The sequence below is a fragment of the Elephas maximus genome, chromosome 9 (genome assembly GCF_024166365.1).
Source record: "Elephas maximus indicus isolate mEleMax1 chromosome 9, mEleMax1 primary haplotype, whole genome shotgun sequence".
Lineage (NCBI taxonomy): Eukaryota > Metazoa > Chordata > Mammalia > Proboscidea > Elephantidae > Elephas > Elephas maximus.
The window spans coordinates 48,286,838-48,313,871 of record NC_064827.1 but is presented as its reverse complement, the minus strand read 5'-3'; the positions used below and the strand labels follow the sequence as shown (position 1 = coordinate 48,313,871).

General features: G+C 43.5%; 1 protein-coding gene across 1 annotated transcript in view; it reads left to right on the top strand.

Moving 5' to 3' along the window:
* Positions 1-27,034, top strand: part of GABBR2 (gamma-aminobutyric acid type B receptor subunit 2) — a 439,230-nt gene that overhangs the window by 291,129 nt on the left and 121,067 nt on the right. The gene's annotated exons all lie outside the window — the stretch shown is intronic.

The window sequence follows — 27,034 nt, the reverse complement described above, 5'->3', positions numbered from 1 at the left end:
ATCATTTTCTTTCTGCAATCATTTTTTAATTCTCCTCAGTGTCCAGTCTCTTAAAACAAGGGGGATATCTCAGATTTCAAAGTAGACAAACCCCTTGGGAACGTCATGCCTGAGATACCAAAAACAAAAAAACCCCGTTGCTGTTGAGTCGATTCCGACTCATAGCGACCCTATAAGACAAAGTAGAATTGCCCCACAGAGTTTCTGAGGAGTGCCTGCTGGATTCGAACTGCTGACCTTTTGGTTAGCAGCCGCAGCTCTTAACCACTAGGCCACCAGGGTTTCCAGACCTGAGTTAAGATGGCTGTAACCCTTTTTTTTTTTTTTAACCCCTGGGGTACCTGCTTTGGCAAATGTTTTCTCCAAATTGCCTTTTAAATGGAAATCACATTTAGTTTGTGGTGCCTATGATAGAGGTACCACATTAATAGAATCCCATTTTACCCTATTATGAAATTGTAAGATTAACCATAAGGAACCCTGGTGGTACAAGGCTAGAGGTTCGAACCCAAGGTGTGCACAACACGTTGGGTGGGGCTGTGAGGCTTCCAAGAGCATCTGGTCATAGAGACATTGGAAGCAGCTCCTGGGGCACATCCTTTGATTATGAGAAGAGGACTCCACTCTTGCTCAGTTATTTCCTGTGATTTCCTCCTCCTTCCCTGTGGGTGAACCCAAGGCAGAAGTGATCACAGCTGCACAGACGGTGACCCGAAAGTTCCCCCAAATAATAGCTCCATTCTTCATCCTCTCGTAGCCTCTCTCAGCCAGGGCAGGTCTGGACATCTCAATTTAACATCTGTCAAGAGAGACAGGCAGCAGTAGGTCCAGGCATTTCACTTCCGATGGCTTTTATCTTCTAATTGATCTCACCAAGAAGGTGATGAAGGACTGCAGACCTCGATTTGCAGCTTATTGATCTATTTGCTTTTGCTGCTGGTGGACAGGAACACATCCCTAACCAGTGTGTCCGTTAAACCTAAAGTTTTGATGCAGGATTTAAAAATAATTATGTCTACTAGGACTCAAACACTGCTCCAAACCAACCTTTTTTCTGAAAAGAAGACACCGTTGCATGAACTCGGCCTAGTTGAATTCCAGGTAAATGTAGTTTTCCAAGTAAAGTTAAACCACGTAGCTAGAGGGGGCTGGCTGCCCCCTCGCCCTAGGGAAAATTGAGCTGTTGACTGAAGCCCCCATTTACTTCACGTCCACTGTTGCCTACTCCTACTAGCTATCCTGAAGTTGTGCAGTGGACTTTTTTAGCCCAACAGAAAACTTTACACAAGTGTGCGCACACACACGTGCACACACACACACAATTAAACATCATATTCTTAAGATTTAGCCCATCTCTCCTGCCTGTCGCCATCTTTTGGGTCCTGGTTTTACTCTCCAGTACAAAATCTAACCTTCAGGCTTGCCACCAGGTACACAGTTGTGTCTTCTATTTGATATCATCATTTAGCTCATCGATTCTTCTAGGTTGACTTTGAGTGAGACGAGAAACAGAGCACTAGGAACTCCATCTGGAAAATCCTACCAATCCAGTACACCTTTTGGGTCTGACCATTCTGCCAGTCATGACTCTATCCCTGAACAATCATGAGTCACCTGATTCTCAATTTTGTACGTGAGGCTGTCACTGGAGGACATTGCAGCAGTCCAAATGTAATGTCTACGTGTCACCCAGAAAGTGAGGCTTGTCCCAGCGACCCCCCGCTAGCTCCCCATGCCCACTCACTGCACCTTATTCTGAGGGCTCACACGTCCCCCTTTCATAAACTTTTCCCAGCTGTCACCTAGGATCAACCCTTCTAGAACTTTCTCTGCACCCCACTTGTCCCCACTCCTGTCCCCAGTAGTTTCAGTGGGGTTGCATCATATACAAACTTAACATGGGAGCTGATTTAGCCCTCTCATCTCTACCCCTCTATTCCAGCTAAGCAGCCCTCTCCTAAACTCAGATAAAATGCACCATTCTCCAGGCCATGGCAGTGATGGAATATAACAGGAAATGCAGATCTGAAAAGCCAGGCAGAAGGATGCCAGCAGTCCACCACTTAGAGCTGTGTGACCCCTGGAAGTTATGTAACCTCTCTGTACCTCAGTTTCCTCATCTGTAGAGTGGGGGAAAACATAAGCAACTTTATAGGGTTGTTGTGAGCAGTAACAGCAGTGCCTGGCACCCACTAGCGGCATCATCACCATCATCATCATCACTGCTACAGTGAAACCCGTGAGAGCCGGAACTCAATGGCACTGCCTTGTTTTTCCAGGTCTGACAAGTTTTCTGCCTTTGACAGGGTACAGCTTACCACTTTTCTATGGCTTATTTAAGTGGAAAATATTTTAGTTTTCCTTCTCTGACAGGCTTCTGCCTTATGCAGGTTTTGGTTTTTGCAGGTTTTACTGTATTACTGTAATGACTTTTCAAAGAACAGGGTTTATGTCCAATCAAGCAATATTTAGAATCAGATCCAGCAAACAATCATTGTATACCTGCTATGCACCAGTCTGTTTCACATATCTCATTTAATTCTCCCAACAGTAACAGATCTATTAACTTGTATTAAGGCTGTTTGATATTAAAATGGACCTGATAAACCCTGCCCTCAAGCAGGAACACAGAGTTCTCTGCTTGCCGCCGTTCACTGCAGGGACTGGATAGAGATCCCAAAGCCGGAAGGTGTGACTGCCCAGGTGTCTGCACACAGACCCCTCTGCTGTTCCTTCCCTTAGTCCAGCTCAGTGCCACTCAGACTCCACTGGCCCTAAGAATTACCACTCAGCATTTTACACAAAAACTCACTGTAGGAAATGCTGCTGGTGCCCGATGCCAGTCCCCCTGGTGCTTGGGGTTTTGTTGGGTGTCTTAGTCATCTAGTCCTGCTGTAACAGAAATACCACAAGTGGATAGCTTTAACAAAGAGAAGTTTATTCTCTCACAGTCCAGTAGGCTACAAGTCCGAATTCAGGGCACCGGCTCCAGGGGAAGGTTTTGTCTCTCTGTCAGCTCTAGAAGAAGGTCCTCGTCGTTCGTCATCAGTCTTCCCTTGGTCTGGGAGCATCTCAGTGCAGAAACCTCAGGTCCAAAGGATACACTCTGCTCCCAGCGCTGCTTTCTTGGTGGTAGGTGGACCCCATGTCTCTCTGCTCACTTCTCTCTTTTATATCTCAAAAGATATTGGCCTAAAACGCTACCTAATCTTGTAGACCTCACCAGTATAATTGCTGCTAATCCATCTTGTTACATCATAAAACCTACTGCCGTCAAGTCGATTCCGACTCATAGCGACCCTCGGGGATAGGGTAGAACTGCCCCGTAGAGTTTCCAAGGAGCGCCTGGTGGATTTGAACTACTGAATTTTTGGTTAGCAGCCGTAGCACTTAACCGCTATGCCACCAGGGTTTCCATTACATCATAGTGATAGGATTTACAACATATAGGGAAATCACATCAGAAGATAAAATGGTAGACAGTCATACAAGGGAATCATGACCTAGCCAAGTTGACAGATATTCTGGGGGGACACAGTTCAATCCATGACATTGGGGTTTGGTTAGGTTTGCCCATCCCCCAGCTGCAACAGCACATCTGCCGATGGCTCACACCTGCAGCCTTCACTGAAGGATGATGGCCTTGGGTCACTGGCACCTCCTGGTCCAGTAGTGCTTAGGAGCTACATCCCACCCCAGCAGCCTGCAGCAGTTGGCTGACTGGTGCGGTGCTGCAGAACTGGGAACAGTTTTCACTCCGGGGATCCCCATGGGGCCACCTGAACCCAGGTTCAGCTTGGCCTCTTCCTCTTACCTCACTCCCTTAGCAGGTTTCTCCTGATATCACACCCTTAGTGTACCATCAGCATGGGATTCCCATCCTAGGCTCTGCTTCCAGAGACCCAATTTAAGACACCCATGTGTCTTTCTGGGAAGTTAGGGGATTTTCAGGAGGGGATTTTTATAGTAATTCAGTTGTTACCTGTGTGTTTGGTAACTTTAGAACCAACCCTCCATCATTGCCCACCTCCCCCAGTGAGGTAAGGTGGTTCTGGGCTCCTCTCCCTCCTCCTCTCTTGCGTTTTGTTTGTGCCTCCTATCCTTGTGGGAGACTGGACGTGTCTCTTCCAGAGAATCAGTAGCTAGCTCCCAGAGATGCAGGACCACACAGCCTTTCATCTCTCTGGTCCCCGTAGTACTTCACCTAGTGCTTTGCAACTGGTGGAAACTCTGTAATCACCCCCCACCACCACCTTCAGTTAACGTGTGTTGGATTGAATTCACACATGATTGAGAAATTCAGGGACATTCTCCCACTCTGCTCCCTCCCAGACTTCTGTTAACTAAAGACTTGTTTCAACCCGAGAAACAATCAGACAGACAACTAAAGGATTAACAGGACCTATGGTTCTTGAATCTGCTAATAGGGGTTTCGAAATTCTTGCTGTTTGTAGGGTAATGCCATTCAGCTATATGCACCCCCTCCTGATGGAGTCAGCTTTGCTCTCCTCCAAAGCATGATCAGGATGAAGGCAGAATGAACTCGGGCTAAGGTACAAGGCTGGGAGTGGTGTGACTAGGCTGGTGGCCAAGGCCGAGGAACACCTTATCAATAAGAAAAACATCTGGGCCTGGACATGTACTCCCTGAGAGCACTGGTCCCCAAGGACTTGGGAGGAGAACAAATGAGCCTGAGGCCCACTGAAACTGTATATAAGCCTATGTCCCTTGCCAGGTGGTTGCAGAGCACTAAACTAGTCCAGCCGGTGCCCTGGGCCATATTTCCTGATCGCTGGTCCTGGAGTCTTTCTTTGGTCTCTTGGAGACGCGACCAACCTTGGATCCAGATGCCACTGGGTTGTTTACTTAACACTGTGATAACCTGGTGTGTCACTAACTCACACAAGTTGCAGAATTCTCTGTGGTGTGGTGTGTGTGTGTGTGTGTGTGTGTGTATGTTTGTGTTTGGATTGGGGTTCTCTTGCTGACTTCTTCCTGAAACAGTAGAGAAACCCATCTTTTACTCCCTCCTCTGTCTCTCCCATTAGCATCCCAGGGCCTGAGAGGGGATGGAATTGCTGATGGTCCCCTCCATGGCTTCATACATTCAGAAGATTTTCCTAGAAGTGATTGCTAGTAATAAACAACTATAAAAATAATCCTTGAGGCCTGACTGCCCTGTTTATGGAGTGCATTTATATTCTGTTCCTCCTTCATTCCTTAACACAATTACTTTTATTAATGTAATGCTAATAATAGCTATCACTTATCAGCCTCCTACTGTATCCCAGGCAGCATCCTAAGCATTTTACACACATTGAATGTCATGCTCAAAACAGCTGCTCAGTAAGGGACTCATAATCCCAAGTGTCTGGAATGGCCCTCCCCAGTGAGCCTCTCTCTCACCTGTGTCATGGCGCTGCCCAAATGTCACCCTCTCAGGTGAGGCCTTCCCTGACACCCTGTTTAAAATTGCAACTCACTCCCTATCCCCTTCTTTCTTCTCCACCATAGTTACCACCATCTGATACACTATATCTTTTACTTATTTGTCTGTTTTGTTTTCTGTTCTATCCCGAGGGCTTAGAACTGGGTACCTGGGACATAGTAAACCCATCACTGTGGAGTAAATTTTGACTCATAGTGACCCTATAGGACAGAGTAGAACTGCCACATATGGTTTCCAAGGAGTGGCTGGTGGATTCAAACTGCCAACTTTTTGGTTAGCAGTCAGGCTCTTAACCACTTCACCACCAAGGCTCCAGGTACCTGATAAATATTTGTTTAATGAATGAAGGATTTAAATAAATAGTGGCCGTGTAGATTAAAGAAAACAGGCTCAGCAAGGATAAATGATTTACCCATAATTCTACAGGGAGTAAGTGACAGAGTTTTATTCTAGGCTGCCATATCTGGCTGACTCTAAGCCCATGTTCTTAACATAGTAATTCAACCAACATGCCCGGCACCTCCTGTAAGCCAGTCCTGGGCCAGGCACAGGAGCAGCAAGACGTGGTCTTGCCCCAAGGAACTCACCATCCAAACAAGAATGGGAGGAGTATAGGAGGGAGAGCAGGTAACATTAAACCAGTTGACATCCAGTCGATTCCTATTCATGACTTCCCCATGTGTGGCAAGGCAGGACTGTATTCTGTGGGGTTTTCATGGCTGTGACCGTTCAGAAGTAGATCACTAGACCTTTCTTCCCGGGAGCCTCTGGGTGCACTCGAGCATCCAGCCTTTCTGTTAGCACCGGAGCATTTTAACTGTTTGCACCACCCAGGGACTATCCCCATGTTAATATGGAGGGTGCGGTGGTTCCCCCTCTACGCTGGGTTACCTGTATGTCTGTCTGCCTCCTCCCACTGGACGGTGAGCCTGTAAACCCCTTGATAGTAAACCAAAACCAAACCCGTTGCCATCGCGTTGATTCCAACTCCTAGTGACCCGATAGGACAGAGTGAAACTGTCCCATAGGATTTCCAGGGAGCGGCTGGTGGATTCCAACTGCCAGCCTTTTGGTTAGCAACCAAATTCTTAACCACTGAGCCATCAGGGCTTCTTGATAGTGGTGCCCATAGTCTCCTCTGTACCCCTGCTGCCTTATATCAAACCTGGCTCTTAGCATATGAAATACATGTTGTTGATTGAATGAATCAGAAAATTGTAGCTCAGAGAGACAAAGTAGCTATACTGGGGTCCCACAATGCATCCCTGGGGAAGCTGGTTAGGGCTAAATCCCAGGTCTTCCGATTGTAAATCTCAGGGTCTCAAAACCTTGTGTTCTAAGGCGTGTCTTGGCTGCTCTTCTCCCGTTTATTTAAACACAATTACAAATCCCGGCATACAATGTACAGCTCAGGAAAGAAACCTACTCCTGCTGCTGTCAGATAAATTTGAAAGATCAAAATAATGTGGCTTAGCAATTTGTTTGAATTGATGCCTAGCCTTCCAGAGCTTGCAAGTCAGGGAAAAAAAAAAAAAAATAGCTGTTTCCTTATGAAAAGCAGTGTGAGGGAGTGTATCATCTTATGAGAGCTTCAGCAGAAGTCCCGTGTACACACTGTGTCCCAGTCCCTGAGAGAAACAGGCAGAGAGGGCGTGGCTGGCAACAACAATTACTTTCATGACAAATGTAACCATAATAGGTATGGTTGATGGTTTTGAGTACTCTTCATGTGCTGGAAACTATGCTAAGCTAATATGGCCCTGGGTGATGCAAATAGATAACATTCTTGGCTGCTAACCAAAAGCCTGGAGGTTCAAGTCCACCCAGAGGTGCCTTGGAAGAAAATCCTGGCGATCCACTTCCAAAACATCAGCCATAGAAAATCCCACGGAACACAGTTCTACTCTGATACACATGGGGTCACCATGAGTTGGAATTGTCTCGACGGTGACTGGTTACCTGGTTAAATGCTAAGCTCTTAAATGTATTATCTCATTTAATCCTCATAATAACCCCTTTTGCAGGTAAGAAAACTAAGAGGTTAAATAATTTACCCAAGGTCACAAAGCTAGTGAGTGGAGGAGCTGGGATTTGAACCCAGGCAGTCTAAGTTTTATCCCTTGCTTTTTAACCATTTTCCTACACTGAGAAAAAACGCTCCTTTACTGGGACAAGAGAATCCCAGCTAGAGAAGAACAAAGCTGAAGTGGACCAGTGAGATCATCACACCCCACAACTCCACTTCCCAGGTGGGGAATTTGAGGTCCTTGAGAACATGGCAAGTGAGAGGCAAAGCTGAAGTCAGGACCCTGGCCCCTCACTACCATATGTGTGAACGGTCTCCATCTCTCAGTTTGGCTAGCCAGTCCTAAAAGGAGCTCCTTTCCTGTTTCTCCTCTTCCCTGCCTAGGGAGAAAAACCCCTATTGCCATGGAGTTGATTCTGACTCATATCAATCCTATAGAACAGAGTAGAAGTGCCCCATAAGATTTCCAAGGCTATAAATCGTTACAGAAGCAGACTGCCACCTCTTTCTGCTGTGCAGTGGCTGATGGGTTCAAATTGCTGACTTTCAGTTAGCAGCCGAGCACTTTAACCACTGTGCCACGAGGGCTTGTGTTGGCTGGGGAGAGGGGGGTAATTTTACAACCTCAGGTTACATGTTCTTATTTATTCATGTATTTTAACATAACATATATTTCTTATTCTGATTACCAAAATAATATGTTTACTGTAGAATATTCAGAAATTACAGAAAGGCACCAAACAGGATATCAGAGTCACCCATAACCTCATCATTCAGAAAGGCCCATGGGGCATTTAAAGCAGGGCTTCGGACTGGTTCATTCTGGTCTGAACCCCTGCTGAGAATTTGCATTTCTAGATGCTAATGGTTGCTGGTTAGGGACCAATTCTGAGGACCACTAGTAAAGCAGTGGTTCTCAAAATTTATTATGCATAAGACTCACCTGGGGATCTTGTTAAAATGTAGATTCTGATTCAGTATATTTGGGGTGGAAATGCAAATTCTCAGCAGTTGTTCAAACCAGACAGAACCGGTTCAAAGCCCTGACTTAAAGAGCTACACTCAGGCGTGATCACTTTTAAAACTGTCATTTATGATGGGAAAGATGATTTTATTCAGCTGTGTATTTATTTTCAAAAATATTTTTAAAAGATATCGTTTAAGTAGTTTGCTCACTAATTTCAAAGGAAATGTATGATATTTGCAAGCTACCTCTAACCATAATGATGTTGTTTTAGGATGTCAAGTCGATTGTGAATCATAGTGACTCTATGGGTAGCAGGCGAGCATTTAAGCATTGCACCACCAGGGCTCCTCTAACCATAATACCCATTGCCATCAAGTCAATTTTGACTCATAGTGACCCTATAGGACAGAGTATTCACATAGGGTTTCCAAAGAGCCGCTGGTGGATTTGAACTGCCGGCCTTTTGGTTAGCAGCCTGAGCTCTTAACCACTGAGCCACCAGGACTGGAATTGTGAATGTAATCGATGCCACAGGATTATACACTTGCCAGTAGTTAAAATAGCAAATTTTATGTTATGTTGGTTTCGGGTATATTTTACCACAATAAAGAATATATATTTTTTTAAAAGTTTGATGGGAAAAATGAGGATCTTTCCATACAAAAGCCTAAGAATGTACATTTCAAAAATGTTGAAAATATAAATAGTGAGTGTTGTGGATTGAATGCATCCCCCAAAAATGTGTGTTGTAAATCCTAACCCCTGGGAATAGGATTTTCTTTGTTATGTTAATGAGACCAGATCAGTGTAGGGTGTGTTAAGCCTATTACTTTTGTGATATAAAAGGGGCAGATTAGTCACAAAAATAAGCACAAACAGACAGGAAAATACACAGCACATGAAGGTTGCCAAGGAACCTAAGAACAAAAGCTAAAAAGAGACAAGAACCTTCTGTCTTGTCTCAGAGAAAGAGTCTTCCCCAAGACTCAAAAACCCACTGCCATCGTGTGGATTCTGACTCACAGCAACCCTATAGGACAGAGTAGAGCTGCCCCATAGGGTTTCCCAGGAGTGGCTGGTGGATTCAAACTGCCAGCCTATTGGTTAGCAGGTATAGCTCTTAACCACTGTGCTACCAGGGCTCCTCCCCTAGACTAGTTCCTGAATTTGGACTTCTACCTTCCTAAACTTTGAGAAAATAAATTTCTGTTCATTGAAGCCACCTATTTGTGGTATTTTTGTTATAGCAGCACTAAGAAACTAAGACAGTGAGCAAAAGCAAACATTTTCAAGTAAATAGTACAGTTAGACATTTAGTGATAGTGCCACTTTTAAGGATGTACCCAGGATAGGTATACCTAGATCCTATGTTAAAAACATATCTGAAAGGCTCTGAGATTCATCACACGCATTTCCCTTTGTGTGAAGCCACAACACCCCCTCATTGTGTGTCAAGGTATGTGAGCCTATAAGCTTGCTAAGCAGGAAGGACATCTTCTGAGATGAGGGGAAGACAGCTGACATAAATTTCAGCTGACATGATGCTCAGCTTTGAGTGCTGATAGACACCAGCCCCACCTGCTCCCACGGATGGTGTTCTCACACACTTGGCGTGGCTCCTCTGTGTGGGGATGGCCAGCCAGTGTGAAGGACTGAAGGGGATGTTTGGGAAACCTCATATGCTCATGGAATTGTAATCTTCTCTTTCTTCCTTCTTTCCCAGTGGAATTCTGGTGTCCCTGAATTCTTGCTTAAACCGGTAATTTGGGGGCTATGTGGAGGCATGCCCACCTTTGTCTTCCTAAGAGATAGTACTAGTACTGTGAAATGGCTAAGAGCATGGACTCTGGAAACAGGCTTCCTAGGTTCACATCTTGGCTCTACTTACTAGTTGGGTAAACTTAGGTGAGAATTTAATCTCTCTGGGTCTCAGTTTCCTCATCTGTAAAATAGGATAATGCTTTAGATTGGGCTCACTATACACAGGCAGGAGACAGAGTTGCACACAGAAGGTTTGTCTGAAAGCGCACTGAGGAAATATGCCTGTAAAAGGAAGCAAGGGTGGCAGGACTGGGCAGATCAAAAGCTGTCCTGTGATTGTAGCTGAGCCAAGGCGAGGGCTCTGGCACTGGGATAGCCGTTGAAGTTGTCCACATTGAGGCACCAGGCTGAGCAGTTGTGTCCAGTCACTGGCCATGGGCTGGGCCCTGAGAAGGGGTGCATCTTTGGGCAAGACGGTTTCCCATAGTGGAGGGTAATTCCCAGTCAGAGACCCAGCTGGGAGCCCTCAGTAGCTCAATATTCCCAGGAGCTGGAGGATAGTGCCTCGGCTTTGAAGAGGGGATATCCACAGTATCCCCCACAGATAACAACAGGCCCCAAAAGGGTTGTGAGGATTAAAGGGGTTATAGGGTCTCTATGAGTCGGAATCGACTCGAGGGCACTGGGTTGGTTGGGGTTATATATGTAAAGTACCTGGGACATAGTAAGTGCTCAATTCATGTGATAAAGATGGTGAAGGATGCATTTGGATACCAGCTGCACGTAGTCCTCTAGACCCTCACACATCTATAATTAATTTTCCAGGAGATGCTGGGGCTGGTGCATCCTCATGTCACTGCTTCAGTCACATTTTTGCACCTCTTGCCATCCTTGGCGATTCACATTCACGCATTTACATGCACACAAGCAGGCATACCCATATACACTTACTCAAGTCACACGTGCGCACACACACACACACACACACACACCTAAATATATGATTTTGGGTACTCATTGTGTAGATGGAAACGCTGGTGGCATAGTGGTTAAGTGCTACCGCTGCTAACCAAAAGGTCAGCAGTTCGAATCCGCCAGGTGGATTTTGTTTGTTTGCTTTTTATCACATAGTAGCTATTTATCAATCTACTGTAGTGGTTGGCTGAATGGATGGGGGAATACATGGGTGGATATGTAGGTAGGTGGATGGATATAGATGGGTGGATAGATAGATGGGTGGGTAGATTGGTGGATGACTGGATGAGTAGGTGAGCCAATAGATGTGTGTGTAGGCGAATGGATGAACTGATAGATGGGTAGATGGTGGATGGGTGGGTGGGCAGAGATGGTGGATAGAAAAAGATGAATGGGTGGATGAGTTGGTGGGTGGATGGGTGGGTAAAAAAGAGTGAATAAATGAACAGTAGACCTAGGAGAGGTAATCGCAATTCACACGTTTTCTCTGGGAGTATCTTCAGCAGTGATTGCCCTGATGCCTTGACACCTTTTCCAGGGCAAGTCCTGACCTCTGGAAAGTGCTGCATTTTCTGAAGCGAGGCCCGTCTTGTTATCTGACTCATGGAAATACATGTTTCATCTCATGCTTTTATTCTTCACTCATACTTCACCCTTCCACAGATTTGGGCCTCATTAAAATCTATCCTCTACCCAGTTCCTCTTTGAGGAAGTTCCTAGTTAGGGCATTTCTGCTCTGAGATGTATCACACCATTCCATGTGAGTGCCAACCTGAATGCTAAAGACTGTTATTAGCAGATTTAGCCTAGAGATGTTTCAGAGTTGTCAGTTCTGATGTTCATAGGATAATATTTTCAAACATCATCACACATCCTCTATGACAGACTTGATTACTGTGATGAACTAGTTTTCTTCCTTTGAGAGATGTTCCAGTTGCAAAAATGATTCTGAAAGCATTTAAGCAAAATTCTGAGCAAAACCGAAGTGACACTATTTCATTTGGGTGGCTTGTTTGGGTTGCTGGGAGAGGCACCTTGGTGTGGCAGAAAGAGCACTGGACGTGGAGTCCACAGACCTAGTTTTGCATGCCGGACCCCACATCTGAACAGTTGGTGACTTCTAAGAAGTATCTGATCTTTGTGTTCTCTTCTGCAAAGTGAGGCCAATGACGAGGGGCCCTTTGTTGTCCTGCAGATGCAATAAAGAAGGCACATTGCAAACTGTAAAATGCTGTGGACAAATGAGGGGTCCATGCTGGAAAAAGAAAGAAAGCCATACCTCATATACATGATTTTCTTTCTTTTTTGGCTTAAGGAACAGGAGAAATCGGGTATTTATATTGGAAAAAATGGCTATGTCCCAGAACCAATAAAACACTCTTTCTGGGCCATGGAATTTTTATTATCAGTGATGGGACCACACATGATCACAGAGAAGTGGCTGTTTCCCTTTGCTCAGTCGTTCATTTCTTCATTTGCTACTACCTACAACGTGAGAGGCATTGGTAGGGAAGATGCTGGGGATACAGCATTCAACGTGGCAGATGTGGTTCCTGTGCCCAGGAGGAAACAGACAACAAATGGATAATCACCTGAATACCTATTTAAATATAAATTGTGGAAAGTGTTCTGAAAGAAAGCTACAAGGTATACTGAGACTCTATAGCATGGATCAGAAAAGTCTTCCCTAAATACGCAGAGGGGTGGAAGAGCATTCCTGACAAAGGGAAGAGCAAGTGCAAAGGTCTGGGGTAAGAGGAAGTGTGGGGGTCTTTGAGAAAGCAAATTAAAGCCAGTATCGCCAAAAAAAAAATTTTTTTTTATGGCTATAGCAGAGAGGGGGTGGGATATGCCTGGGGGCATTGGTGGAGGCCAGATCATGCCTCACCTATCATCCTAAGACCAGTGGGACCCCATGGAAAGATGTCAAGCCAAGGAGCAAACTGATGACTGTACGTTAAGAAGCTTCCCCTGGCCGCAGGGATAAGAACAGATTAGAGGTAAGTAAGAGCAGCTGCAGTAATGCTGGTACCAACCATGGCAGTGAAGGGTAAGCTCAAGGCGCATTTCAGGAGAAAAAATGATAATATTTGGTGTTTCACCAGTTGTGATAGGTAGAAGAGAGGGGATGGTTAAGGATGTACTTCTAATGCTGTTACTTCTCCTTTTGAGAACGAGTGATACTGTGAACATTACGGCAGTAAATGAAAAAAAAAAAAACAACCTGTATACTTTACAGCATTTTGCATAGTTTAAGCATCTGGATAGGAGTCTCTGGGTGATGCGAACAGTTAACGCGCTTGGCTGCTAACTGAAAGGTAGGAGATTTGAGTCCACCCAGAGCTGCCTGGGAAGAAAGATCCAGCAGTTTACTTCTAAAAAATCAACCACTGAAAACTCTGTGGAGCCAGTTCTAATCCGACACACGTGGAGTCATCAGGACGCAGAATCGACTTGATGGCTATTGGCTTTTTTAGGCATCTGGGTCGTCTGATAACCACCCGGTCATCATCTGACCACCACTCTTCTATTATTTTGCCGTACTGTGGTGGCTTGCGTGTTGTTGTGATGCAGGAAACTATGCCACCAGTATTTCAAATACTAGCAAGGTCACCCATGGTAGACAGGTTTCAGCAGAGCTTCTAGACTAAAACAGACTGGGAAAAAGGATGATCTACTTCTGAAAAAAATAACCGGTGAAAACCACATGGATAGCAGCAGAATATTATCTGATATAGTGCCAGAAGATGAGCCTCTCAGGTTGGAAGGCACTCAAAATACGACTGCGGAAAGGATGCCTCCCCAAAGTAGAGTCAACTTCAATGACGTGAACGGACTAAAGCTTTCAGGACCTTCATTTGCTGATGTTGCACGACTCAAAATGAGAAAAAAACAGCTGCAAACATCCATTAATAACCGGAAAGTGGAATGTACAAAGTACAAATCTAGGAAAACTGAAAGTTGTAAAAAATGAAATGGAATGCATAAAAATTGATAGCCTAGGCATTAGTGATCAGAAATGGACTGGTATTGGCCATATTGAATTGAATAATCGTATGATCTACTATGCCAGGAATGAGAAATTGGAGAAAAACTGAGTCCTATTCATTGTCTGAAGGAATAATTCAAGATCTCTCCGGAAATACAGCACAGTCAGTGATATGATAATATCCACACACCTACAAGGAATATCAGTCAATATTTCTATTATTCAAATTTACACACCAACCACTAAAGCCAAAGATGAGGAAATTGAAGATTTTAATAATTTATGCAGTTTGAAATTGCTCAAACATGCAATCAAGATGCATTGAAAATTACTGGTAATTGGAATGCAAAAACTGGAAACAAAGAAGAAGAACCAATAGCCAGAAAATATGGCCTTGATTGATAGAAATGACATTGGAGATCACATAGAATTTTGTGAGACAAACAACTTATTCATTGCAAATACCTTATTTCAACAACGTAAACGGCAACTATACACATAGACCTTACCAAAAGGAATGCACAGAATCAAATCAACTACATCTGTGGAAAGAGACAATGGAGAAGCTCAATATCATCAGTTCAAACAAGGTGAGGGGCCGACTATGGAGCAGACCATCAATTGCTCATACAGAAGTTCAAGTTGAAACTGAAGAAAATTAAAACAAGTCCACAAAAGCCAAATTACAACCTTGAGTATATCCCACCTGAATTTAGAGACCATCTCAAAAATAGATTTGACACACTGAACACTAATGACCAAAGGCCAGATGAGTTGTGGTATGACATCAAGGGCATCATATATGAAGAAAGCAAAGGTCCTTAAAAAGACAGAAAAGAAAAAAAAGACCTAAATGGATGTCAAAAGAGACTCTGAAAATTGCTCTTTAACGTAGATTAGCTAAAGCGAATGGAAGAAATGAGAAAGTAAAAGAGCTGAACAGAAGATTTCAAAGGGTGGCTAGAGAAGAAAAAGTAAAGTATCACAATGAAATGTGCAAAGATCTGGAGTTGGAAAACCAAAAGGGAGGAACACACTCGGCATTTCTCAAATTGAACGAGCTGAAGAAAAATTTCAAGCCTCGAGTTGGAATGTTCAAGGACTCTATGGGCAAAAAAATTGAACGACACAGGAAACATCAAAAGAAGATGGAAGGAATACACAGTCATTATACCAAAAAGTATTGGTTGACATTCAGCCATTTCAGGAAGTAGCATATGATCAAGAACCAATGGTTCTGAAGGAAGAAGTCCAAGTTGCACTGAAGGCATTCGCGAAAAACAAGCCTCCGGGAATTGACGGCAAACCAATTGAGACGTTTCAGCAAATGCATGCGGTACTGGAAGTGCTCACTCATCTATGCCAACAAGTTTGGAAGGCAGCTACATGGTCAATAGACTGGGAGAGTGCCATATTTGTTCCCAATCCAAACAAAGATGATCCAACAGAATATGGAAATTATTGAACAATATCATTAATATCACATGAAAGTCAAATTTTGCTGAATATCATTCAAAAGCGGTTGCAGCAGTACATCGACAGGGAAATGCCAGAAATTCAAGCCTGACTCAGAAGAGGATGTGGAACAACGGATATCATTGCTGATGTCAGATGGATCTTGACTGAAAGCAGAGACTACAAGAAGGATGCTTACTGTATTTTATTGAGTATGCAAAGGCATTCGATTGTGTGGATCATAACTATGGATAACATTGCGAAGAATGGGAATTCCAGAACACTTAATTGTTTTCATGTAGAACCTGTACATAGACTAAGAGGCAGTCTTTCGAACAGGACAAGGGGATTCTGCGTAGTTTAAAATTAGAAGAAGGTATGCGTTGGAGTTGTATCCTTTCAGTTTAATCTGTATGCCTAGCAAATAATCCGAGAAGTTGGACTATATAAAGAAGTACATGGCATCAGGATTGGAGGATGGCTCGTTAACAACCTGAAATCTGAAGATGACACAACCTTGTTTGCTGAAAATGAAGAGGAATTGAAGCACTTACTGATGAAGATCTAAGACTACAGTCTTCAGTTTGGATTACACTTCAACATAAAGAAAACAAAAATCCTTGCAACTGGACCAATGAGCAACATCATTTTCCTTGGATCCACAATCAATACCCATGGAAGCATCAGTTAAGAAATCAAAAGTCATATGCTGCATAGGTCGAATATGCTGCAAAAGACCTCTTTAAAGTGTTAAAAAGCAAAGATATCACCTTGAGGACTAAGGTGAGCCTGACACAAGCCATGGTATTTTCAGTTGCCTCATATGAATGTGAAAGGTGGACAATGAATAAGGAAAACCTAACAATTGATGCATTTGAATTATATGGTTGGTAAAGAATATTGAATATAGCATGGACTGCCAGAAGAACTGAGACAGGGAAGAGATTGGGCTGGCTGAATTAAATAAAGGCTACGTTTCAAGGGCCTGCATGCTTGACCAGCTATAATTAAATAGTCTCTGAATCTAAACCTAAGTACAGACCACTGTATAACTTTTGCTACTGGCACCCGAAAACTGCTTGTAATTAACAAACTAGATGCTTAAACAAGATAGAGGGCTACATTTCACAGCCCTGTGTGCTTGACCAGCTATAAATTACTGATAATTCTCCTGAGTTGTTTTTCAAGGCTTCACCAGGTGGAATGACCTTCCGCTTGAGACAAACATGAACTAGGACCCCTCGCCAGGGCTTGAACAAAGATCCAGAGGCATCACGCATGCGCAACATCCCCGAATAAACCCTGTTTGGCCTCCCGGCGGCCTTTGTGACAGACTCCATCTTGGTCCTAGCAACCTCTGCGAGGAAGTCCATCTTGAATTTTAACTGTGCATGCATTTGATTTTCATAATCCCTCCCCTTCTCCTGGAAATCTCCACCCAACTAATGAATAAAGGTAATGCCTTTTTCCCACCTAAAAACTTTAATAAGCCCTGGGGAATCCTTCGTCCCGTGAGAGACTGGAGGCTAGCATAGTTGGAAGCCCCTCTCCCTCTCTCCCTCACAAGCCTTTTACTTTGTCCCTAATAAACCTTTGTTCATGTGGAACCTCTGAGCCTCTCCTGGTCATTCTTGGTCAGAAGAAGGTAAGAACCTAAGCAGGGCTTAGTCCTGAGCTGGGAAGCCCTGCCCTGTAACAGAACTAACAAACCTGTCTTGGAAGAAGTACAGCCAGAATGCTCCTTAGAAGCAAGGATGGCAAGACTTCATCTCACGTACTTTGGACATGTTATCAGGAGGGACCAGTCCCTAGAGAAGGACGTCATGCTTGGTAAAGCAGAGGTCAGGGAAAAAGAGGAACGCCCTCAATGAGATGGATTGACACAGTGGCTGCAACAATGGGCTCAAACATAGCTGTGATTGTGAGTATGACACAGGACCAGACAGTGTTTCGCTCTGTTGTACATAGGGTTGCTCTGAGTCGGAAGTGACTCAACTAAACTTTGACGATTAAGGCTGTGTGTCAACTTGACTGGTCCATGATTCACAGTGATATGGCAGTTATGATGTAGCTTGGCAGCTATGTAATGATGTAACCATCTCCATAGTGAGATCTGATATTATGTAATCACCTCCATGATGAGATCAGTATGAGCAGACAATCAGTTGAAAGGGATTTTCCTCGGGGATGTGACCCACACCCAATATATGTGGACTTTTTGGCAAAGCTTACTGGCTTTTGATGACTCTGGATCCTGCATCTGACCTCTGGTTCTTAGGACTTGAGCTAGCAGCTTACCTGCCGATCTTGGGATATACATACACATACACTTCACTGGTTTTGCTTCTCCAGAGACCCCAGCCTAAGGCTAAAACAGGCCAAGGGAAAATTGGATGGTGCAGTCACTCTCCCTAATCCCATAAAAAAATGCCCTGCCCATGCAGAGGCATAGACCTGGTCCACGCAGATGTTTGGCAGATAATCATTAAACAGAGAATACAAAGTGTGCAAGCAGATCCCATCTGGACCTTGCCCTTTAGGTGTTCATGGCCCAGGGGTAGGCAGACATGGGCATAAATGCCAGAACCCACTCCAGCCTATGACTGCAAATAAGGTTACAATGACTCTAAGCAAACCTCCCTCATGTGTTGCCCCTACCTACAGAACAGTGAGACCCCCACAAGCTCCCCAGTTTTTCCTCTCTTGTCCCTGGAGGCATCGCGGTGTCCTCACATATGGTCCTTGTTTGGCCTAGTGCTGCGGCCTCCTTGGTGACCTCCAGTGCCCACAAACCACCCTCTTGCCAGTGACTTCTATTGCTTGATCTTTGTTCCCCAAAATTCAGGGGGGGCCACACAGGGCTGGGCTGACCTCAGTCCTCGATGCAGGAATAAGGCCTTTCTGCCCGTTGCTGTGTCACATTTGATCAACAGGCCCAGCATTACATTGGAACTGGTTTGTACCAGCTCATGAAAGCCAGTTATGCACATTTCTTTCCAACTCCCTTGTCTTAGTTATCTAGTGCTGCTGTAACAAAAATACCACAAGTGGATGCCTTTAACAAACATAAATTTATTCTCTCACAGTTTAGGAGGCTAGAAGTCCGAATTCAGGGTGCCAGCTCAAGGGGAAGGCTTTCTCTCTCTGTCGGTTCCAGAGGAAGGTCTTGTCATCAATCTTCCCTAGGTCTAGGAGCTTCTCAGTGCAGGGGCCCCGGGTCCAAAGGACACACTCTGCTCCCGGCTCCTTTTTCTTGGTGGTAGGCAGTCCCTATCTCTCTGTTCATTTCTCTCTCCTTATATCTTTTATATGATAAAGGGTAACACAGGCCAAACCCCAGGGAAACTTCCCATACATCGGATCAGGTCTCTGACCTGAGTTAGGGTGTTACATCCCTCCCTAATGCCCTTTAACATAACCTAATCTCCCCTCATTAACCACAGGCAGAGATTAGGATTTATAGCACATAGGACAATTACATCAAATCACGAAATAGAAGACAACTACACAATACTGGGAATCATGGCCTAACCAAATTGACACATATTTTGGGAGGACACTATTCAATCCATGGAGTCCCGGTGGAACAGTGGTTAAGAGTTTGATTGCTAACCAAAGGTCAGCAGTTCAAACCCACCAGCTGCTCCTTGGAAACCCTATGGGGCAGGTCTATGCTGTCTTATAGGGCCATTATGAGTTGGAATCAACTCAATACAACGGGTTTGTTTGTGTTTTGTTTAGTTATTCAATCCATTACATCCCTCTTCAGTGATGTCACGTTGTTGTTAGGTTCCGTAGAGTCAGTTCCAACTCATAGCAACCCTATGTACAACAGAACGGAACACTGCCCAGTTCTGAGCCATCCTCATAGTCATTGTTATGCTTGAGCCCATTGTTACAGCCACGTTGTCAATCTATCTCATAAAAGGCCTTCCTCTTTTTTGTTGACCCTCTACTTTACCAACATGATGTCCTTATCCTTCCTGATAATATGTCCAAAGTATGTAAGACATAATCTCACCATCCTTGCTTCTAAGGAGCATTCTGGCTGTACTTCTTCCAAGACAGATTTGTTCATTCTTTTGGCAGTCCGTGGTATACTCAATATTCTTTGCCAACGCCACAGTTCAAAGGTGTCAGTTCTTCTTCGGTCTTCCTTACTCATTCTCCAGCTTTCACATGCATATGAGGGAGTTAAAAACGCCATGGCTTGGGTCAGACATACCTTAGTCTTCAAGGTGACATCTTTGCTTTCTAACACCTTTAAGAGATCTTTTGCAGCAGATTTGCCTGATGCAATGCGTTGTTTGATTTCTTGACTGCTGCTTCATGGGTGTTGATTGTGGCTCCAAGTAAAATGAAATCCTTGACAACTTCAATCTTTTCACCATTTATCCTGATGTTACTTATTGGTACAGTCGTGAGGATTTTTGTTTCTTTATGTTGAGGTGTAATCCATACTGAAGGTTGTGGTCTTTGATCTTCATCAGTAAGTTTTTCAAGTCCTATTCACTTTCAGCAAGCAAGGTCATTAGTAGTTGGAAATTGACCGTGATGAGGGTATTTACACCATGACATCCACAAATGCTAAAAATCAACTCCCACCCCACCCCCAAGAGCCAGTTATTTTGTATTTAACAACAAGTCACTAATGGCCCAGAGTTCAGCTTCTTGTGCCCAGAGCCTCACAAGTTTCCCTGAGAACACAGCCCGTTTAGCTTCCACTTAGTCCTTCTCTCCATAGGGGTCAGTCCTAATCCCTGAGGTCAGGCTTGGAGACAGTCACCACACAGTCCTTTCAGCCCCCATCCCCCACATAAACACACCCAGGTACTGTGTGGGAATCAAATCCCACTTCTCACACCAGACTGTAAGGATCAATTAAATCAATTCAGTTCTATTCTATTCTGTTCCCAATTGTACATAGAGTCATAAAGTACTTCTTCTGACCCTTACCGCCCAGAGCTAGGTCAGAACTTAAAAGTTAAAGGACACAGACCTCCAGACTGCCAAGTCAGGTCCCCCTCACTTCTGACCTACCAGCTACAAATTTGGGTCTTCCCTCTACCTTCATAAGGTGCCAGCCATAAGCTCAGGGGTCCCCAGGGCTCCCTCTGATTTCTGACCTGCTGGCTCCCACTCCCCCCTCGGGTTTGATAATTCTCTAGAACAACTCTCAGAACTCAGGGAAAGCACTATACTTACGATTACAGTTTTGTTGTAGCAAAAAGGATACAAATGAAAAGACACGTAGGGAGAGGTCTGAGATGGTTCCCAGTATGGAGCTTCCATGTCCCAAAAAGGGACACGCTGTTCTCCACATGCGCACCAGTGTCTGTCACCAACCAGAATCCCCATGGAGCTTCAATGCTCAGAGCCTTTACTGTTGCCTCATTAGGTAGGCATAATTGATTGAATCAACCCCCCTACGCCAGGTTGGCTGACAGCTCTCGGTGGGTGGGTGTTTCTGGCCTGACCAGCCGCAACCTGAGTCACCTCATTAGCATAAACCCTTAGGTGCCGCCTGAAGGCCTCATCAAAGACACTGCAATCACTGGAGAAATTCCATGGCTCTAGAGCTTGTCCTCCAGGAACTAAGGACAAAGACCAAATTCTTTGGGTACTGTGAATCATAAACCCCACAGGTACCAACACATAAAACACCCTCATTGTCTGGGGCCGTGGGCATATCAGTCTTCTGGCAGGGTCAGACTCTGAGTCCTGCTTTAGGTTCAGCTGGGATCCCTGTTGTTAGAAAGCAGTGAGTTCCATGTTGTTGTTATTAGGTGCCATTGAGTCCATTCCAAATCATAGCAAACCTATGTGAGAGAGTAGAACTGCCCCCCATAGGATTTCATGGGCTGTAATCTTTACGGAAACAGCCAGGTCTTTTCTCCTGTGGAGCAGCTGGTGGGTTCAAATCACCAGCCTTTTGGTTAACAACCAAGCCCTTAACCATTGTGCCACCAGGGCTTCTTTAGGACTGGGTACACTTTTAAGAGACATTGAGAAGGAACATTTCAAGGTTCTGGGGGGGTCACAGCAGAAAGAATTGCTTCCTGCTAGAGAATAATAGGAGACCATCAGAAGGAGAGGGTGTTCATTCTTTCAGTGATTGACTCACTCATGCCAGGGCCTATGTTCATACTGAGAATATAAAAAGGGAGTAAGACACATTCTATACCTACACTGTCCAGTTCAGTAGCCCTTCACCACTTCAAGAGCGCTTGAAATGTGGCTGGTCCGTAAGCATGAAATAAGTATGAAGGACATTTTGAAGACTCAGTACCAAAAAAAAAAAAAATTGTAAAGCATCTCATGAATAATTTTTATATTGATTACACTTAAAATGATATTATTTTGGACACATTGGGTTAAATAAAATTCATTATTAAAATCAAATTCACTGCTCTCTGGGACTAAGTTTGCTAGTGGCCATCTAAGATGCAAGTACTTGTCTGAAGCAAAAGAAAAAAAAGGAAACCAAAGACTCAAAGAAGATACTACTGGTCTACAGGACATATAGTCTACATGAATCATGGCCTCCTCTACCCTGAGACCAGAAGAACTAGACAGTGCCTGGAAAATCAGAGGTGGGTGGGGCAGGGAAAGAATGTTTTCTAGAAAAAAGGATTCATACTTGCCCATTGTCCTATAATACATCTCCTGTGATCTAACAAGACGTCCTTCAAGAAAGTTTTCCTCAGTAAACAATTGTGATATGGGTAAAGATATGGCTAGTTGGAGTGTTTGTGACAAGGTGGTTTATAATGGTGGGGGCAGAAGAAAAACTGGAAATAATCTAAATGCCCAATGGCTGGGCTTCATCAAATAAATTTTGATGTATCCTCACAGTGAAATTATTTACAGCTATTAAAAGTGATTGTTATAGAACCAAGTTTGATGGCATAGGATATTATCCACAATATATTATTTAGTGGAAAAAAAAGACAGGTTTATATGGTAGTGTCTTAGTTATCTAGTCTTAGTTATCTAGTGCTGCCATAAAGGAAATACCACAAGTGGATGGCCTCAACAAACGGTTTATTCTCTCACGGTCTAGTAGGCTAGAAGTCCAAATTCAGGACATCAGCTCCAGGGAAAGGCTTCCTTTCTCTGTTGGCTCTGGAGGAATGTCCTTGTCATCAATCTTCATTGATCAAGGAGCTTCTCAGGCACAGGGACCCCAGTCCACAGGAAGCGCTCTACCCCAATGCTGCTTTTTCAGTGGTATGAGGTCCCTCTGTCTCTCTGCTCTCTTCTCTCTTTTGCACCTCAAAAGAGATTGGCTTAAATTGTAGATTTAATGTTGTTGATGGAATCTACATAACTGCCGCTAATCCCATCTCATTAACATCATAGAAATAGAATTTACAACACAGAGGAAAATCACTTCAGATGACAAAATGGTGGACAATCACATAATACTGGGAATCACAATCTAGCCAAGTTGACAGATATTTTGGGGGGATACAATTCAATCCATGAGATTAAGTCCCCACTTTTGATAAAAAAAATTAAAAATACATAGACTAAAAGAATGTTCTCTAAAATGTTAACAGCGGTTGTCTCTGGAAAGAATCACTTCCTGATATCAAGTGGTGATATCTTTGCTTATCTATGCTTTCCAGATTTTCTGTGGTAAATATATATCACTTTAGGTCTTGGTTAAAAAAATTTTAAGAGATGATTTTTTTTTTTTTAATTTTTATTTCAAAGGACCTGGATTTTAATCCAGTGTCAGCCCTTAGTTAGTAAGCCCTTGGTCTCAATTTTCTCATTTGTACAATAGGAATATTAATAATTGCTGCATAGGGCTGTCAAGAGGGTTAACCAAGACATCTCCTATCTGACACAGTTCCTGGGACATGTGGGCTCTCAGCTGATGTTAATGCCCTTTCCCTGTCTCCCCATTTGATCTTAGATGGACCCTGATTCTCACTGAGAAATGAAAAGGGCAGGAAAGAGGGAAACGGTTGAAGTAGATGTGAGAGTGTGCCTTGCCCCCATGTGGGACTCTGTTTTCTGAGCTGGAGGGACTGATGCTCCAGTCTCTGTTCTCAATGCCAAAACTCTACTCTAGGTGACTGCCCACTGGTTGGAGTCTAGTTAACTGAGGATATAGTTAGTAATTTAGTCTTGAATACGTAGAAGAAAGCCACATCTCACCGACAGGGGACGTTGTCTCACATAGCATATAAGCCAGCTTGAAAAAGCCTTCAAATTTGAGGCCTTAAAAAATACAGTTGCCATCTAGGCGACTCCAATTCATAGCAACCTCTTGTACGTCAGTGTAGAACTGTGCTCCGTAGGGTTTTCAGTGGCTGATTTTTTGGAAATAGATCACCAGGACTTTCACGTCTGGGTGGCTCCGGAGCCTCCTCCAGTCTCTCAGTTAGCAACTGAGCGCATTAACCATTTGCACCACTGAGGGCCTTGGGGTGTGAAAAATTCATTACTGTTGTGACTGAACAGCTCTAGGCTGTGACTCCAGTACACTCTACACATAAGTGTATGGAGAATGTAGGAACTGTGTGCATGTAAATGTGTGTACATACATACATACATAACCTGTGTATTTACAGGCCTGTGGTAAGTGATAAAACAGTGACCTAGATTCTCTCTCAAGCACACAGGATCTTCAGTAAGCCATATGTAGTGGTAGTTAATCCACATAACCACTGTCAATTCTCCTTCAGTCATTTGGCAGGGCCCCTGCAGCGTGTGCGGGCTCGGAAATGCTTTCTGCAGTATACGAAAAAAATTCCCTGTTCATCCTCAAATAGCTTATGAAGAGCTGCCTCAGTAATCCTTAGCCCCTGGACAGCTGTCTTGGGAATTAAAGTCTCTTGTAAACAGAGTATTCCAAGGTTCTGAAAATCTAGTGTAATGCAAACATGTCCTATCTCACCCACCCCTCACAGGAATGGGATCTGGAGCAGAGGTCCAGCCTGGGGCCCTCTCCTAGTGCTCAAACTTCCCACCCCAACCTTTATGAGTAGCAGCAACCATAACAGACAGTGGGGTTTATCAGATGTCTAACTGCGGGACAGTCAGTAAAGCTTAGCTGGGACTGAGCCCTTTGCCTCAAGACCTAGGAATATTCCTCATTGCTCTTGACTCTGCCTTCTGGGCTCCTGGTTCCACCTTCTGAGTCATTCTTCCTTTTCCTTGAAAGATGGCCTGACTTTATAGTTATATACTTTCTTCAGCCTGCTTCCTACCCTAAGAAGTTGGGGGTCCAAAGGCCTCTTTTCTCTTTGTATTCGTTCTGTCCCTTTGGGTCCAAGCTGATGATAATATTGTCAATACAATTCTCTTAAAACTTTGTGGGGGTCTCCTGTGAATCATATTGGCTTTATTCTATTAAATAAAAATCTCACTTAAAAATATCTTCCAAATAAATCTTTGTCTACCTTGGGCTTCTGCTGAGACCACCGAGGACCCCTTCCTTAAAGTTTCTTGATAGTTCTATTGTTTAACAGAACAGTTCTCTGAGGAACTTCCTTAGAACTTCCCGATAATACACAGTTTTACAATCACACTCTCAGTTTCATCTCTAGGCCATGTTTCGCTGATAGTGCACTGGGTTCAATCTTTGCCTGGGAGCCATTTCTTAATTTTAGCATTGCTTGCCATCTGGAGAGACTGGGTGTTTTCCATCGCCTCATATGCATGCAAAAGCTGGACAATGAAAAGGAAGACTGTAGAAGAATTGATGCCTTTGAATTATGGTGTTGGTGGAGAATAGTGAATATACCGTGGACTGCCAGAAGAAGGAACAAATCTGACTTGGAAGAAGTACAACCAGAATGCTCCTTAGAAGCAAGGTGGCGAGGCTTCGTCTCGCATACTTAGACATGTTGTCAGGAGGGATCAGTCCCTGGAGAAGGACATCATGCTTGGTAAAGTCTATTACATATTTGGAAGATATTTTTAACATCATACATGAAGAAAGCAAGAAGTCATTAAAACATTCTAGAGCAAGTTTCAGAGTCTCTTCTGACATCAATTTTGGTCTTTTCTTTCTTTCAAGAGCAAGTTTCAGAGTCTCTCCTGACATCCATTTTGGCATTTTGTTTCTTTCCTGTCTTTTTAATGACTTCTTGCTTTCTTCATGTATGATGTTATTGATATCATTCCACAGCTCATCTGATCTTTGGTCATTAATGTTCAATGCGTCAAATCTATTCTTGAGATGGTCTCTAAATTCAGGTGGGGTATACTCAAGGTTGGACTTTGGCTCTTGTGGACTTGTTCTCATTTTCTTCAGCTTCGACTTGAACTTGCATATGAACGATTTACGGTCTGTTCCACAGCTGGCCGATGATATTGAGCTTTTCCATCATCTCTTTCCAAAGATGTAGTTGATTTGATTCCTGTGTATTACATCCAGTGAGGTCCACGTGTGTAGTCACTGTTTATGTTGTTGAAAAAAGATATTTGCAATGAAGTCATTGATCTTGCAAACTTTTGTCAGGCGATCTCCAGCATCATTTCTATTTCCAACCACTGTTCCCTCTTCTTTGCTTCCAACTTTTGCATTTTGGGTTCAAAAATATTCTCCTCTATTAAATTTACTTTTCACACTGAGGCCTTTAATTGGTCTAGAGTCCACTTTCGTATGTGGAGTTAGGTAGGGATGGAGTTTTATCTTCCTTCGTATAGTGGGAAAGTGTTCCCAGTATCATCTGTTTAAAAATACTCCATTGATTTGTGGTGTCACTTTTTTTTTGTAAATTAAATTCCTTTTCATATATGGTTCTATCTCTTAATTCTTTATTCCCAAGGTTTTCAAACTTTCTCAGTTCATGGCACCTTTAATTTCTCAGTAATTTTTTCATGGTACTCCTAGGCCAAAAGAAGTGCTACAGTTTTGCTTACTAAGTAGTTAGGCCCAAATAATTAAATACATATTTAAGTCCTAACAACTTAGTAGTCATTTGAAAAAATAATACCATTTGAATAAAATTGAAAAAAAAAATAAAGTTTTTATTTTGTTGTTAAATTTATACAGTTCCTTACTAATGTAGTGTATGATCTTGTTGGAAAACTGGACTTCTCAAACCCTGGAATCAGATTGGACACTGCCACCCTTTTTTTGTGTTCTACATTGATTTTCACACATACTTGCTTTTTATCACAGCAACCACCAAAAACCCAGTTTCAAAAAGATATGATGTCACTGGAAGGAATATAGCGCAATCTAATGTAGCACCTATGAACTTTTCAAGCTGGTAGTTCACGTGGTGTCTAACAGATGTTGAATATTGCTATACTTCCCTTGAAATTTTAAAATATGCCACAGCTCCCCTGTGAGCTCACGTGCTACCCTGGGGCACCTCGGAACCCAATTTGGGAACCATAGCTCTATTCTGTTTTGCTAGTTTCTTTGCCAAAACTGTCCGTTTC